The sequence below is a fragment of the Amblyraja radiata genome, chromosome 5, assembly GCF_010909765.2.
Source record: "Amblyraja radiata isolate CabotCenter1 chromosome 5, sAmbRad1.1.pri, whole genome shotgun sequence".
Classification (NCBI taxonomy): domain Eukaryota; kingdom Metazoa; phylum Chordata; class Chondrichthyes; order Rajiformes; family Rajidae; genus Amblyraja; species Amblyraja radiata.
The window spans coordinates 21,845,558-21,862,370 of NC_045960.1; the positions used below are offsets into that span (position 1 = coordinate 21,845,558).

General features: G+C 47.9%; 1 protein-coding gene across 1 annotated transcript in view; it reads left to right on the forward strand.

The window, feature by feature from the left end:
* Positions 1–16,813, forward strand: part of LOC116973727 (dynein heavy chain 8, axonemal-like) — a 622,328-nt gene that overhangs the window by 350,854 nt on the left and 254,661 nt on the right.

A 16,813-nucleotide genomic window follows, 5' to 3' on the forward strand; every position in this document is an offset into this window, starting at 1 on the left:
CTGAAAATAAGAAACACCATTTTTGTGTAAGCGTGACTTCAAATAGAATTTCTTCTTGACAGCCTTTGACGTCAGTTTTATAGGGATCCTGCCACAATCAGTCAAATTTGATTGGACGTAAAAGGCAGTTACTCTCTTATGAACTCAGGTTTGCTGTTTAATCCATGTTTGACTACGGTTGTATTACATTGTGGAGCTTGAGTGGTCCTGGCAAACCACAAAATAAGCATTTGTAAGTGCTACATTGTGCTACTGTTGGTGATATCTTCCTTCACTCTTTCTGCATGCATCTTATTTATGCATCTTGTATGTTTCAACCATGATATTGAGTGAATTAATGTTTAAAGTGGTGGAATTTTTGCTAATTTAGTGGATTACTTTGTCCTGGTTGTTGAAGATCTTGAGTACGACATATATTTGGATAAGTGGAAGTCTTCCCATTGTACTTACGATTTGGTTTTGAAGGACTTTGAAGAAGGGTCACTCACTGCAGTATACCTTGCCTCAAAAATGTTTTTCCTTTCCCACTACATTTCAGAGTCAATTTGTGACTTTTAGGATATTGACAATGGATAATTTAGTAATGGTTATGCAACTGGTTGTCAAAAATTGATGGTTGGATACTTCCATGTTAGAGAAGATCATTGTCTGACAAAAATGTTGAGTGCTACATCAACTCTGGTATGATTTATTGTGCAGATGTAACAGCATGTGAGCATAGGATAAATGTGAGTTGGAAATAGAATTGAATCTAATTGAATCAGTGATTGTTGATATTATGTTAGAAGGTAGGTTGATGATAATGCAGTTGAAGGTAATTGGGATTGAGACACTAACCTGTGGAGCTCCTGTAGAAATAATTTGGACTAATATAATTGGCCTGCTTATAAGGAGGCCATGATAGGATCTAGAGTCACTGGTTCGTGGAACTCAAGTGTCATTGAGAAAGGTATTAGAGGATTGATGAGGACAGGGCAGTGGATGTTGTCCAAATGGACTTTAAGGCCATTGGCAAGATCCCACATAGTAGGATTGTTTGGAAAATGGAATCTAAGGTGAGCTAGTCAATTTTATTCAATTCAAAATTGACTTGGGGGAAGGAGAAAAGCATAGTTGTAGAGGGTCTTTTTTCTGATTGGAGGCCTTTGACCAGTGAAGTGCTACAGCGGTCAGTGCTGGGTTCACTGTTGTTGGTTAACTACATTAACGATTTGGATAATAATATAGTTAATCTAGTTGGTAAATTTACTGATGATACCAGAATTGGTGGTATAGTGGTCAGTGAAGATACAAGATACAAGATAGATTTATTCATCACATGTGCCAGATGGCACAGTGAAATGAAATTCCCATACAGCCATACAATAAAAAAAGGGACACAACACACTATAGGGTTTGACATAAAATATCCCCACACAGCAGAATCAAAGTTTCCCACTGTGTGGGAAGGCACCAAAGTCAGTCTCTTCCTCCATTGTTCCCCGTGGTCAGGGCCTCCCCGTGCCCTCCGCAGTTGCCGCTACGGGCGGCCCAATGTCCAGACCGCTCGCCGGGGTGATACAAGTCCGACGTCGGGGCTGCGGGACGTCCTCAGCGGCGTGGACACCAGAGTCGGCCCCCTCCTACCGGAGTCAGCGGCTTCCAAAGTCCGCAGGCCGCGCCGGGTGGAGACTGCTGCTGGAGACCCACTGCAAGGCGCCCCAGGTCTCCACGATGCCGTTCAGCGCCGCCCGCGTTGGAAGCTCTCCGCACCAGAGCTCCACGATGTTGGAGCAGCGGCCCAAAGCTTCGGAGCTCCAAACGGCGACCCGGGTAGGCATCGCCCGCTCCGCGGTGACTCCAGCGCTGCGCCGCCGCTGTAGCAGCCCTGGTCCGGTTCCCGGTTCCTGGTCCCCGGCAGGAAAGGCCGCTCCGATCCAGCTGGTAGGCCGCGAGGTGGGGGGCGAGGACGCGACTCGGAGAAATAGTCGCGTCCCCGCCAGGAAGAGACTGGGAAACGGTTTCCCCCTTACCCTGCCCCCCTCCCCCACATAGAAAAGGATATCTAAGTTTAAAACAGGATATAGATCATTAGGGAAGGTGGAAAATCAGCGTTTCCAATTTGTCGGGAAAGCGCCCAAAATTCTGGTTCTGGCTGCTGGATGATTTGGGAGAAAAAAATGGGACCATCCGTGCCTGCGCAGTTGGGGAAGCGACGCAAAATGACGCCGTCTCTCTGCGCGTGCGCAGTGGGCCCGGGCGAGATTAGACTACCATTTGCACCCCACACATTGAGCTCGATGGCTCGTGTCGTCTACTACAGGTAAGTAGTGGAATATTGCGTTGCAGGAGGGAGAGTCTGTTTTTTATCCTCGGTTCAAACTACCCATTAGGGGGTCTAATCTGGCCCGCGGAACAAGGGATTGCCCATTTCTCTGGGCCCGGTGGGGGTGGGGGGGGTGGTGCGGGGTGTGGTGTCTGCCCGCCCGGTCCAACGTCTCCATCCACGGCGTCGGAGCCTCACCAACGGCCAGTCTGGCAACCAGGAGACCGTTCGGGAGTGGCTGAATCTGAACCCAGCGGCTGTAATCCCAACACCAGACGCCGCTGCGGTGGGGCCCGCTCCCCTCGCCTCCCCCTGCCGCCAGGGCCCAAGCCATCTTCCCCCCACGCCACCCCAGCTGGAACCCCGCTGGGCCCACGCCACCCCGCTGGACCCACCCTGGGCCCACGCCACCCACCCTGGGCCCACGCCACCCACCCTGGGCCCACGCCACCCACCCTGGGCCCACGCCACCCCCGCTGGGCCCACGCCACCCCCGCTGGACCCACCCTGGGCCCACGCCACCCCCGCTGGGCCCGCGCCACCTTCATCTTTGACCCCCCGACAGAAAGAGGGGGTAAATGTGGGAGGGGGAGAGAGAGAGATGGGGGAGGGAAGAGGGAAAGAGGGATTATCTTTAGTGAGATTGCAAAATTAAGGTAGGTTTTAGAGCTATTATATTTTCTCCTCCATATGAATAATTTTAAACAATATCAAATAATATCAAACAATTGGAACTGCTTTCTTTTACCTTGATAACAATACTGAAAAATATGAATTCCATAGTTTGTGACATAAATATACATTTTAATGGGATCATTATATACAGATGTAACATTTCCATTTCGAGATCTGGGGGAGGGGGGGGGGCAAATATGCATCAGGCCGATAGCCTAATCGTTAAAGAGTAAAAGATAGCCTAATCGATAAAGAGCTGCGAAGAGGAATCAGAGCTGCCAAGGAAAGGTACTCTGAGAAGTTGAGGAGCAAGTTCTCAGCTAGTGACTCTTCTTCAGTTTGGAAGGGCATGCAAGAAATCACCAGCTATAAGAGGAAAGCCCCCCGCTCTTTGGACAATCGTCAGCTGACGAACAACCTGAATGAGTTTTTCTGCAGGTTTGAAAATCAGAAACGTAACCCTGGTATCCCCTCCCCGACAAACACAGCCAGACCCCAGTCTGCAAAGAATGGACCCTGCGCCCTCTCCTTCCCATTCACCACTTCACACCTACTTAAGGCAACACTCCAGTATGAAAAGAGTGGACCCTTTCCCACCCCAACCAACACTTCACACCCAATTACTCATTTTTAACCAGTCCCTGCAAAGATGTACTGTCCCTGCCTGCTTCAAAGTCTCCACTATTGCCCCTGTACCCAAAAAGGTAAGGATTACTGGTCTTAGAGACGACAAGCTTGTCGCACTGACCTCTGTAGTCATGAAGACCATTGAAAGGCATGTGCTGGCCAAGCTGAAAAATATCAAAATTCCTCTGCTGGACCCTCTGCATTTTGCATATTGGACCAATAGATCTGTGGATGACGCAGTCAATCTGGGCTTCATCCTCCAGCACCTAGACCGCCAGGGGACCTATGCAAGGAGTTTGTTTATTGATTTTATCTCTGCATTCAACACAATTGTGCCAGAGCTACTACGCTCCAACTCTGAGTTGACTGTGCCTAAACCTCTCTGTCGGTGGATCACCAGCTTTCTGACAGACGGGAAGCAGCATGTGAGACAGGAAAGCATATCTCGGACCCGCAAACGCTCAGCATAGGAGCACCGCAAGATGCGTACTCTCCCCTCTCCTCTACTCTCGCCACACCAATGATTGCACCTCCACAGACACCTCTGTCAAGCTTCTCAAGTTTGCGGACGACACAACCCTGATTGGACTGATCCAGGATGGGGATCTCTGTACTCTTTTCAGTTTGACATCTTTCTTATAACATGGTGCCTTGAACTGAACACAATATTCTAAATACGGTCTCACCAACATCTTATACAACTGCAACATGACCTCCCAACTTCTATACTCAATACTCTGACTGATGAAGGCCAAAGTGCCAAAATAGGTTTTGACCACCTGATATACCTGCGACACGACCTTCAATGAACCATGCAACCATCAACCATTCCTCTGCCCACCTGGCTAATTGATCCAGATCCTGCTGCAATCTTTCACAACCATCTTCACGATATGCAAAACCACTCACTTCTGTATCATCAGCAAACTTGCTAATCTTGCCCTGTTCTGTGACGTTTCACAGAGTGCTGGAGTAACTCAGTGGGTCAGGCTGAGTATAGAGGTTGGGAGGTCATGTTGCAGTTGCATAAGAAGGTGGTGAGGCCGCATTCAGAGTATTGTATTCAGTTCTGGGCACCATGTTATAGGAAAGATGTCATCAAACTGGAAAGGGTACAGTGAAGATTTACGAGGATGTTGCCAGCACTGGAGGGCCAGATCTATAGGGAGAGGTTGAGTAGGCTGGGACTCTATTTCATGGAGCACAGGAGGATGAGGGATGATCTAATAGAGGTGTATAAAATCGTGATTTGAATAGATATGGTTGAGTCTTTTGCCCAGAGTAGGTGAATCGAGGAGCAGAGGACATAATAATGATAATAATAATAATAATAATAATAATAATAATAATAATAATAATAATAATAATAATAATAATAATAATAATAATATATTTTATTGTCATTGCACATAAGCGCAACGAGATTTGGTATGCAGCTTCCATCCGATGTCATAACTTAAATAACTAATAAAATTTAGATTTAGATACCCCGAGAACATTGTTTATAAAAAGAACATTACAACAGTAAAATAGTAAGATTAAACGAGAACTTACCAGTTTGAAGTTTGATCGTTATTTTATGAGGAGTAACGTTGAGGGAATACGTGAAGAGCCCCGCCAGGACGCATGCGTGTCATTCTTCAAAGCAGCGGTGTGAAATCACAGATAACTGTAATGACTAAACTTAGTAAGATTAGAGAAGAGATACCAGTTGAGTATATGATCAAGGGTGGGAGCGAAGGGCACGTATTCCCTCAACGTTACTCCTCATAAAATAACGATCAAACTTCAAACTGGTAAGTTCTCGTTTAATCTTACTATTTTACTTCGGTGTCACGTGAGTGACTACGTGAAGATTTCAAAGCTCTGTGATTTCATGCCGTGGAAACAAGTCCATGCATCACATCTGCCTTGATTATGGGGAGAATAGAGTTAACATCATTAGACATCAATACGATATTGAAACCCAACGATAAATATATTAACACCAATTATTGCCCCTATTTATGGGGTAATTTATATTACAGAACTTAAATTTGTTTCTGCAAATGTTCCAGGTTCAATGACTGGTTTGTTATAAAGTCGTTGGAAAGTTTCCTCCGTTGACCATCCTGCTGTCTTAAGGATTTGGTCCATAGGAATGTCCAACTTCATAGCTGCCGATGTAGCTGCAGCCCTGGTGGAGTGAGATTTTAAAATGCTAGTGTCTACTCCAGCCTTTATTAGGACCTGTTTTAGCCATCTAGAGATGGTCTGGACTGTCACTGTTTTGAGTGGCTGTTTGTAGCTGATTAAAGTGACATTTCTTTCCCTCTGATGATCTTAGTATACTCCATATATAATAGTAAGTGTGTTACAATACAGAGACGACCATCTGTCGGGTAGTCCCTGAATTCTGTTTTTAGGCCTGCTGACCCCTGTCTGTTCTGTTTGACTATTTCATTGATGTGAAAAGTTAAATTTCCAGATGAAATAATCATGTTGTCCAGCCTTAGTTTCTGTAGTGACTGGACCCTTTGTGCCGTGACCAAGGCCATCAGCATGACTGTTTTCATAGTCAGTTTCTGTAGGGACAGAGCTGTAGCTGGAGACCAGTTTCTTAACATGGTCAGTACAATGCTCACATCCCATATTTGGGAGTACCTGGTTCTTGGGGATTAACATTAAAATGCCCCTCATGAGTTTGGTTACCAGGGTGTGTCCCAACAGAATGCCGCTCTGTTCCTAGCCACAGGTATGTTGACAGAGCACTTCTGGCGCAGTTGATGGCACTATGACTGAGCCTCTCATCGTAATGGAGGCTTGCCAGGAATTCCAGAACAGACGGGATGTTCATAGAACTGTGGGTGATGTTTATTGTTGTGAGAGTACTTCCCATTTCTTGAAGACACCAAGTACTGTTTTTTGGTCGACTGTCTGTGGGCCACTGAAATAATATCCACTGTTCGGTCCGTCAGTCCCAGGTGTAGTAGAGGTGCTTGCAACTCTATAAATTAATAGGTTTATATAATTATGACATGGGTAACTACCCCTTGTTGCGGGAAGAACCAGTAAATTAGGTCTATGATGGATGGTGATGCATGGTTCTAAAACCATGTCGTGTATCACCGGGACCCATGGTTGAGTAGGCCAATCGGGTACTATCAAAATATCAGACGCGGAGTCTACTGTATATTCCTAAATACCCGATTGATGAGGCAGAAGGAGGGAATGCATAAATAAATAATCCCCCAATGCAGCGAAAATGCATCTGTAGCCACTGCCCCAGGTTCTGGTTCCCATGAACATAATTCGATAACTGGTGAGAGCATGGATGCGAATAGGTCGATATCTGGTGTTCCATACCGTGCTGTAATTTCAGCAATACATTTTTTATGCAACATCCATTCAGTGTTTTTCATAGAATTAGCGTGACCTGTTGTCTGCCACTAAATTCAGTTTACCTGGTAAGTAGGTAGCTGATATCCAAATATCTCTCTGGATACACTATTGCCAAATTGTGTTGGTCAGATTGTCACATGATGTCGATATGTTTCCACCCATATGGTTGATATATGCTACCACGTGGTGTTATCAATTTGTAGTCTAACATGCTGGTGATATAACCCAGAACAATATGACTTAAAGCCATGGAATGCACTCAACATTCCCAGGTAGTTTATGCCCAGTGTTTGTAATAATGATGCCTCCTGTGCATTCCATTTCCGCCACAGCTGGAGATGGAATTGGTAGCATCCCATCCAAGTGCACTGGCATCAGTATGTAGTTCCATGGACGGGTAGCTGATAATGTTTGGATCGGAACAATGCCTAATGTTATGTTTCCACCATTTTAGTTCCATTGTGGCCTCTGTTGGTAGCTTCATTGGTCTGTCAGAATGACCCCCATAATTTTTGAGTGCACGAATGTTTGCCCTTTGTAATTTTTGATAATGTAAATGTCCGATTTGTGTGGCTGGAAACGCAGCCACTATAATGCCAATTATTCTTGCTACCAGTCTGATGGATGGTTTTGTTTTGCTGCAAGCCTCCATTAAGGCTGTAACCTTTTCTTTCGGCAAAGTCACTTACATGTGAACTGTGTTAAAGGTGAACCGCAGATGATCCATTGTGTTAAATAACATCTGTGGTCACCTCTAATGGGTACTGTATAGTAAGCATTTTTTAATACGATGCTTGCCCTGTAGTAACCTAGGAATCAATTGCTTAGCAGTAACAAAGGTTCCCATCTAGTAATGAATATAAAGTACGAAAGTATTCAAATTAGTCAAATCTATGATGATGTGGCAACCACCATCTATTTTATGATAAAGATTTTGGACACGAATTCCTGTGATTCGTGTTGGATATCCTCCATTACCCCTTTTTTATATGGGCACTGTAGTTCAGTATGCGCTTTTGATTTTATTTTTTATTTTTTTTTCTTCTTTGCCTGTAAGCACGAACATTTGGTTTGGTACATGCTGAACTGGAGGATTATGTTTTGTATAAATTCTATGGTATAACCCTATACTTCTGAAAATATAAGTGTCGGTAGTTAATTTATTCCATGCATCCTGATAGAATTGTAATCTCCCACCAACCTCGTAAGGAACCAGACCCACCTTCCTCCATGGTTACTATTAGTAGGTTTGTTACTTTTTCGGCATCCTCCGTGGACGTTGAAGTGCCGGTGTCTGGATCTGTAGTTGAGGATTAGCACATTCCCCAGGAAGTAGTTTTTAGACGTTGCTTTAATGAGCCCCAGGGTTTTACCCTCTTTGTCAAGTTCTTTTACCTGTTTTGATAAGTTGCCTCCAAATAGTAATATTGGTGGTTTGGAGGTTCCAGGTTTGCATAGGCCTGCAAATTAGGGTCTAAAGCTGGTTGGATGGCACTTCGTCCTAATGCTGTTTACTCGTATTGGTAGTTGCAAAATAAAGCCAGTGCATCCTGGATCCTGTCATGTCTTTTTTGTTTATTGTGCGGGCGAAACCCGTAATTCCCGCTGTTAGGACTTTCAGAACTTTCTGTTGTTTCAAGTCCCTGGCCTTGCCATGTTTTCAAATACACTGGTTAATACTCGGAACATTCAGTGTTTTGCAGTTCCCTGATGGTAAGTGTCTTCCAATAGGTTTTCTTGCACCCCATGTGCACTAGGGGTATGTTCTGCACCCCTCTTCAGGTTCAGCCCAGAATTGACCCCCTATACTCCCCTCTGATGAGGGAGAAACACTGTGCAGCCCTACAAGAGGTACTGCTGTAGGACTTACTAGCTGCCCCCTGTGACTAGTCTCCATCTCCCGGAGCCTGCCACTTACCTGCTCCAACAGCCGCTCCAGCTGGCTCCGATGCTCTCGGGCACTGGCCACCTCATGGTCACTGGCTGTCGCGGCTGCTCCTGAAGCTGCTACTCCTGAAGCCGCTCTTGCTCCAGTTCCTGCAGTCAGCCCAGGATTGACCCTCCGTGCTCCCCTCTGATGAGGGAGAACACAGTGCAGCCCCACAAGAGGTACTGCTGTGGGGCTTACTAACTGCCCACTGTGGCTAGCCTCCATCTCCCGGAGCCTGCCACTTTGGAGTATTTCCTCCAGCAGCCGCTCCAACTGGCTCTTATGCTCTCGGGCATAGGCCACTCGCGGCTGCTTGAAGCTGTTCCTCCTGCAGCCGCTCCAACCAGCTCCAATGCTCACGGGCACTGGCCGTCGCGGCTGTTTTGTTCCCCGCTCCAACCGGCTCCAATGCGCACGGGCACTGGCCGCTCGCGGCTGCTCCTAAACCCGCTGCAACCGGCCCCAATGCGCAAGGGCACTGGCCACTCGCGGCTATTCATGGTCGGACTCATCGGAGTCAACGACTCTGTTAGTATTTTGCTTCGCTCTACCGCCCGGCCGTGGCCGGTGCGGGAACGAAGTCGGGCACAGCTGTTCCCATTACGGGAGATTGGCGTGCCGTTGGCTGCTGCTGCCGGCTGCCCGCAACTCCGCGGTTCTCCCCCGCCAGCTTTTCCGCAGCCTTCGTGGATCTGGTCCATGTCTCCACCTGTAAGGTAAGTGGAAGGAACGCAGAGTCTCCTTACCTGCTGTTCCCGACTTTCAATTTTTGCCGCTAAGGGGAACGTCGTTCCCCCTGCTGTGACTCGTTGCAATGCGTGTAGCGATATGACACGCATGCGTCCTGGCGGGGTTCTTCACGTAGTCACTCATGTGACTCCGAAGTAAAATAGTCAAAACAGTTCAAACAGACTAAAGTGCAGATGTGTCTGTGCGACGTGACCATCCAAGGGAGACAGTCCATGGGTGGTGGGGGCACTCAGCAGGGCCCGTTCAGAGTCGCTATAGCTCTGGGAATGAAGCTGTTCCTGAGTCTGGATCGGGCGTAGAAGGCCTTGTAACGTCTGCCGAAGGGAAGTAGTTCGAATAGTCCATTACAAGGGTGTGAGGAGTCTTTATGGATGCTGACGGCCTTCCTGAGGCACCGTGTGTGGTAGATGCCCTCCAAGGCTGGTAGCTGTGTCCCAATAATCTTCTGCGCTCTGTGGACGACGCGCTGAAGAGCTCTCCTCTCCGCCTCCGTGCAGCTGAGATACCACACAGAGATGCCATACGTTAATATGCTCTCTGTGGTGCAGCGGTAGAAGGTTGTCAGCAGCTGTTGGGGCAGACCAGTCTTTTTTAATGTTCTCAGGAAGAACAGTCGTTGCTGTGCCTTCTTGACCAGCGCAGCGGTGTTGGTGGACCATGTGAGGTCCTCTGAAATGTGAGTGCCCAGAAACTTAAAGCTGGACACTCTCTCCACACTTTCCCCGTAGATGGAGATTGGGGCTTATTCTCCATTATGTGACCTCCTGAAGTCAATAATCAGCTCCTTGGTCTTGGAGGTGTTTAGTGACAAGTTGTTACGTGCGCACCAGTCCGCCAGGTTCTGCACCTCCGCTCTGTATTTTGTTTCATCACCATTGGTGATCAACCCAATCACTGTTGTGTCGTCTGCAAACCTGACGATGGTGTTGGTGTCGAATGCAGGAACACAGTCGTGTATGAAGAGGGAGTAGAGCATGGGGCTCAGTACACAGCCCTGTGGTGTGCCGGTGCTCAGGGTGATAGTGGAGGACAGGTGCGGGCCCAGTCTCACTGCCTGCGGTCGCTCCGTCAGAAAATTCAGGATCCAATCGCATATCGGCGAGCTGAGGCCTAGCTGGTGGAGTTTGGTGGTGAGCTTGGTGGGGATGACCTTATTGAATGCAGAGTTATAGTCTATGAAGAGCAACCTCATGTACGTGCCCTGTCTTTCCAGGTGAGTCAGGACAGTGTGAAGAGCCAGAGAGATGGCATCCTCTGTTGATCTATTTGCCCTGTATGCAAATTGATGAGAGTCCAGTGAGGCAGGGATGCTGGATTTGATGTGGGAGAGGACCAGCCTTTCAAAGCACTTCATGGGTATTGGAGTTAGGGCAACCGGGCGGTAGTCATTCAGGTTGGTGACTTTAGACTTTTTCGGCACCGGCACTATGGTAGCTGTTTTCAGGTACTTGGGGACCGTTGCCAGAGATAGAGGCAGGTTAAAGATTCTCGCGAATACCTCCGCCAGTTGTACAGCACAGTCCTTTAGTACCCTTCCCTGGACTCCATCCGGGCCTGCAGCCTTGCGTGGATTGATCCCACGCAGAGCGCACTGTACCTCCTGAGTGCTCAGTGATAAGGCCTGTCCCTCCGCTACGGCCGGGGTTATTCCACTCCTGGTGGTGTTGCCAGTTTTGAAGCTGGGCAAAGAAGGTGTTTAGCTCGTTGGCCAGTGTGATATCACTATGAGGGCAGGCGGGGCTGCTCTTGTAGTCAGTGATGTCCCTGACACCCTGCCACATGCTTCTGGTGTCCGCGGTATTGAAGTGGTCTTCTACCCTTTGCCTGTGGATGTCTTTGGCCTTTTTTATACCTTTGTTCAGGTTCGACCTGGCAGCACTGTAGGCAGAAGTGTCCCTGGATTTAAAGGCATTGTAGCGTGCCCTTAGCAGATTCTGAACCTCCTTGTTCATCCAGGGTTTCCGGTTTGGGAACATCTTTAGGCAGGCAGTAGAAACCGTGAGCGGTGATCGGATTGTCCCAGGGATGGGTAGGGGAGAGCTCTGTATGCGTCCTTGATGTTGGTGTACACTTTATCCAGCGTGTTTGAGCCCCTGGTAGGGCACTGCACATGCTGGTGGAATTTGCGGAGTGCAGCTCGTAGGTCGACCTGATTAAATTCCCCTGCAACACTGAAGGCACCGTCGGGGTGAGCATCCTGCTGCTTACTGATGGCCGAGTGCAGCTGTGCTAGCGCCAGGTTAGCATTAGCCTGTGGTGGGATGTATATGGCCATGATGATAACCACAGTAAACTCCTGAGGCAGGCAAAACGGCCTACATTTAATCACTAGGTATTCCAGGTCTGGGAACCATAAGTTTACGGTGAAGGGCAAAAGATTTAATAGGAATCTGAGGGGTATGTTTTTCACACAAAGGGTGGTAGGTGTATGGAACAAGCTGCCAGAGGAGGTAGTTGAGGCGGGGACTATCGCAACATTTAAGAAACAGACAGGTACATGGATAGGACAGGTTCAGAGGGATATGGATCAAACGTGGGCAGGTGGGACTAGTGCAGATAGGACATGCTGGGCTGAAGGCCCTGTTTCCACACTGTATCACTATGACTCTATCTATCTTTCCCTCTCAAACCCATTCTCCTGCCTTCTCCCCATTACCTCTGACACCCGTATCAATCAAGAATCTATCAATCTCCTACTGAAAAATGTCCATTGACTTGACCTCCACAGCTGTCTGTGGCAATGAATTCCACAGTTCACCACCCTCTGACTTAAGAAATTCCTGCTCATCTCCTTCCTAAAGGAATGTCTTTTAATTCCGTGGCTGTGGCCACTGGTCCTAGACTCTCCCACTAGTGGAAACATCCTCTCCACATCCACTCCATCCAGGTTTTTAACCAGGCTGGGATAGACGGCAACAGCTTCACACCGTGTCCCAAAGCTTGTGTCCTGCCCTGCATCACCCAAGGCAGCATATAGGAGAGGGCAAGCACCGTAACAAATTAGCTCACGATGGTTTGGGTAACATTCAGGTATGTCTATGCATGTCACATCATGAATATTACTGAAGAATGGTCTTGACCCGAAATATAATCGATACCTTTTCTCCAGAGATGCTGCCTGACTCACTGAGTTACTCCAGCACTCTGTGACATGTCATCTATCCATGTTCTCCAGAGATGCTGCCTGACCCTCTGAGTTATTCCAGCACTCGGTGAAACGTCGCCTATTCATATTCTCCGCAGATGCTGCCTGACCCACTGAGTTACTCCAGCACTTTGTGTCTATTTTCCCTTCACCTATCTGCCCAAACCCACTCTCCCCCCTCCTTTCCTATGTTCCTTTGCACCCATGAACCTCTCTCTGCCTTTACATTTCACTCCTCTTTCAAATCTCTCTACTTATCTACATGCATTTTTCTTAACTTTTTAGTCATAGAATGATGCAGTGTGGAAACAGGCCCTTCAGCCCAACTTGCCCACACCGACCAACATGTCCCATCTAAACTAGTCCCACTCACACGCGTTTGGCCCATATCCATCTAAATCTGTCCTATACATGTACGTGTCCAAATGTCTCTTAAACATTAGGATAGTCCCAGCCTTAATTGATTGATTGAATTGAATTGAATACCTTTATTGTCATTCAGACCTTACGGTCTGAACGAAATTTCGTGCCTGCAGTCATACATACAATCATACAATAATAAACAACACTAAACACAAATTAACACCACCACAGTGTATCCTCCAAGCACCTCCTCACTGTGGTGGAGGCAAAAATCTTAGGGTTACTGTCTCTTCCCTCCTCTTCTCCCTCTGCGCTGAGGCGATTCCCCACCGGGCGATAGCACAACAGTCCCGCGGCTCACCGAACCCCGCAAACGGGCCGGTTCAAACACCGCGGCCCGGGGGTGGTCGAAGCTGCCGCCCTCCAGTCCAGCACACGCAGCCGCTGGCCCGCAGCTGAACCCCGGACTCAGGTCACCGCCTCAGAACGCCGTCCCAGCCACCGGAGCACCGTTCCAGCCCCGAGCCGGATCGCCCTCACGTGAGTACCGTTCTCCCTCGGGCTGGGCCACTCCGACGGGAGTGCCGTTCCACCCACGGGCTGGGCCACTCCGACGGGAGTGCCGTTCTCCCTCGCGCTGGGCCACTCCGACGGGAGTGCCGTTCCACCCACGGGCTGGGCCACTCCGACGGGAGTGCCGTTCTCCCTCGCGCTGGGCCACTCCGACGGGAGTGCCGTTCCACCCTCGGGCTGGGCCACTCCGACGGGCCACAGCCCCTCACGGGAAAGTCTCTCAGCCCCTCGCCAGGCCGCTCTCACGAGAGCGCAGTTCCAGCCCCGGGCTGGGCCACCCTCACGGGAGCGAGCTCAGGGCGAGTCCTGTCAGCTGCCTCCAGAGTCCCGAGGTCGCCAGCTCCGCCATTAGGCCTCAGTGTAGACGGAGGCAGAGAAGGGGATACGACAAATAGGTCGTATTCCCCCGAAGGGAGAGACAGCAAGCCCCGTTTCACCCCCCCCCCCCCCACATAAACACGACCTAAAACCAAAAACGTAACTAGACAAAACGAAAAAATACAACACAAAAAAGTAAAAGACAAACGGACTGCAGGCGAGCCGCAGCCGTTCCCGGCGCCGCCACTTCCGCCGACTACCTCCTCTGGCAGCTTGTTCCATACATCCAGCACCCTTTGTGTGAAAAAGCTACCTCTCAGATTCCTGTTAATTTTTGAAATATTGGTCATAAATTTGGTGCAAAAATGCTCCAAAATAAGGCTCAGAACGCATCAGAGAGCATCTAAAACCCCAGAGCTACCAGGGCCCTTAAGCGGGCCCTGGACCCTGGCATCGAGGGACTTCAGGCTTTGCGCTCATGATGTGCACATTATTTCACATTTAATTTTTTGTAATCCTGTCACACTCAGCAAAATCAATAACCCCACTCTCACCATCGACGGCACCACTGTCTCCCCATCTCCCCAGGCCCGCAACCTTGGCGTGATCTTTGATTCCACCCTCTCCCTTGAGCCTCACATCCGCCATGTCATTAAAACCTCCTTCTTTCATCTCCGCAACATCGCCAAACTCAGACCCTCTCTCACACCGCCCGCTGCTGAAAGACTCATCCATGCCTTCATCTCCTCCCGACTGGACTATTGCAACTCACTTCTCCTTGGCATCAGCTCCACCTACATCAACCGACTCCAACTGGTCCAGAACGCAGCCGCCCGACTCATCACCCATACCAAATCCTGGCATCACATCACTCCAGTCCTCAAACAACTTCACTGGCTTCCCATCTCCCACCGGATCACCTACAAAATCCTGATCCTCACCTACAAAGCCCTCCACCATCTGGCCCCCCCATATCTCATTGACCTCCTCTCCCCCTACCAACCCTCACAGTCCCTCAGATCCACATCAGCCGGTCTCCTCTCCATCCACAAGTCCAACCTCCGCAGTTTTGGGGACAGAGCCTTCTCCAGGGCAGCTCCCAGGCTCTGGAACTCCCTCCCCCAACTGATCCGCAATTCCGTGTCCCTCACCATCTTCCAGTCCCGCCTCAAGACCCATCTCTTCACCTCTGCCTATCCTTAGCCCCACGTCCCCGTCCCTTTTCATCTGTGCATTAATTGCCTCATACTGTGTTTTGTATTGAATTCTGTCTTTACTTTGTGTACTAGTCATGTCTCTACTATTTATTTCATTCCCCTTACATGTTTTTCCTCTACATGCTCAATTTTTGTAAGGTGTCCTTGAGACTCTTGAAAGGCGCCCATAAATAAAATGTATTATTATTATTATTATGCCACCCCCCTTTTTGGAAAGCTTCGTACGGACCTGTCATCTATGATAGAAGAGGGGAACTGCTGTTCCCTAAAGAATGAGGCCATCTTGGATGTCCTGGTTTGGAACACTTCAACTTGGGCACAATTTGTTCTGCTCAAGATTCTATAGCTGCAGTTCCTTGGGTCTCCATTTTATACCAAGTACTGGAGTAACTGTGCAGGAAATGGATAGGTGATGTTTTGGGTCAGAACCCTTCTTCAGAGTATAAAATGGTTGCTCCATGGTCAATATAGACTCTGTGATATATGAGTTACGACCAATAATTTAGGCACAAATCCATGCTGACTTTCTGTAATCAGCGTGGTTAACTCTAAGTTAATTCAATTTTAACCTAATCCTATTTATACATTAATATACAGCTACTTTCACTGTGCTATTTAAGGGATCCTGTTGTGTGCGAATTAGTCGACATTTTTTTCAAGTAACCTAACTTCGGAAAAAAAGAATAGGCTGTGAAGTGTTTTTGGATGTCTGAATATTTTTTTTCTTTAATAGTAGGAATTAGAAATATGAACATTAAAATAAGTTACAGATTCTGCTCAAAATTCTATGAATATTATACATTGGTTATATAATTTACAGAATATTATTTTACTAGAGTCTTGATGCATGAGCAGGTATGCTTTGTGAATTCATTTCAATTCTTTCACCCATGTTAGGGTCAAGAATCATTGGACTTTTAGTGTTGAGTTATGCTGGTGGAACTTAAACTATTATTGAAGAAGTTCAAGTTCAAGTTCAAGTTAGTTTATTGTCATGTCCCTGTATAGGACAATGAAATTCTTGCTTTGCTTAAGCACACAGAAAATAGTAGGCATTTACTACAAAACAGATAAATGTGTCCATATACCATGATATAAATATATACACACATGAATAAATAAACTGATAGTGCAAATAACAGAAAGTGGTTGGTAATAATCAGAGTTTTGTCCGAGCCAGGTTTAATAGCCTGATGGCTGAGGGGAAGTAACTATTCCTGAACCTGGTTGTTGCAGTCTTCAGGCTCCTGTACCTTCTACCTGAAGGTAGCAGGGAGATGAGTGTGTGGCCAGGATGGTGTGGGTCTTTCATGATACTGCCAGCCTTTTTGAGGCAGCGACTGCGATAAATCCCCTCGATGGAAGGAAGGTCAGAGCCGATGATGGACTGGGCAGTGTTTACTACTTTTTGTAGTCTTTTCCTTTCCAGGGCGCTCAAATTGCCGAACCAAGCCACGATGCAACCGGTCAGCATGCTCTCGACTGTGCACCTGTAGAAGTTAGAGAGAGTCTTCCTTGACAATCCGACT